Here is a 1,194-nt window from a genome sequence, read left to right as displayed (position 1 = left end):
ATTTCTATTTTTCCTTGACGTCCTCCTCCCACACGCAGGGTTCCTTCCATGGCAAGCTCTATGTAGGGTGTCACCGTTGTCAATGGCTACCTCCCATCCTCTCAGTGAAAACGTTCCTATGCTCTGTCACAGCACGGCTAATCATCTGTCGGTTCTCAATCAGGTTGGAATAGAATCCATTGATTCTTTTGCGTCTGTCACTAACGCCCAGCCTTCAGGAGTTTGAAGCTCGTCACAGTCATTCAATCCCAGAATCCTACTCGGAATATGATGAGCGGATAATTTGTACGCTTTTTGGCATTATTTTTAGTATGTTTTTAGTATGATCTAGTTAGTTTTTAGTATAGTTTTATTAGTTTTTAGTTAAAATTCACTTTTCTGGAATTTACTATGATTTTGTGTATTTTTCTGTGATTTCAGGTATTTTCTGGCTGAAATTGAGGGACCTGAGCGAAAATCTTATTCAAGCTGAAAAAGGACTGCTGATGCTGAAATTGAGGGACCTGAGCAAAAATCTGATTCAGAGACTGAAAAGGACTGCAGATGCTGTTAGATTCTGACCTCCCTGCACTCGAAGTGGATTTTCTGGAGCTACAGAAGCCCAATTGGTGCGCTCTCAACGGCGTTGGAAAGTAGACATCCTGGGCTTTCCAGCAATATATGATAGTCCATACTTTGCCCAAGATTTGATGGCCCAAACCGGCGTTCAAAGTCACCTTCAAGATTTCCAGCGTTAAACGCCGGAACTGGCACCCAGATGGGAGTTAAACGCCCAAACTGGCATAAAAGCTGGCGTTTAACTCCAAGAAGAGTCTCTACACGAAAATGCTTCATTGCTCATCCCAAGCACACACCAAGTGGGCCCGGAAGTGGATTTTTATGTCATTTACTCATTTCTGTAAACCTTAGGCTACTAGTTCTCTATAAGTAGGACCTTTTACTATTGTATTGGTAGACTTTGGTAGCTATCTTCATTTTTATGCTATCTTAGATCACTGGGAGGCTGGCCATTCGGCCATGCCTAGACTTTATGCTTATGTATTTTCAACGGTGGAGTTTCTACACACCATAGATTAAGGTGTGGAGCTCTGCTGTACCTCGAGTATTAATGCAATTACTATTATTCTTCCATTCAATTCCACTTGTTCTTGTTCTAAGATATCACTTGTTCTTCAACTTGATGAATGTGATGAT

The sequence above is a fragment of the Arachis duranensis genome, chromosome 5, assembly GCF_000817695.3.
Source record: "Arachis duranensis cultivar V14167 chromosome 5, aradu.V14167.gnm2.J7QH, whole genome shotgun sequence".
Lineage (NCBI taxonomy): Eukaryota > Viridiplantae > Streptophyta > Magnoliopsida > Fabales > Fabaceae > Arachis > Arachis duranensis.
The sequence above is the reverse complement of the archived record's forward strand: the minus strand, read 5'-3'. Positions refer to the sequence as shown.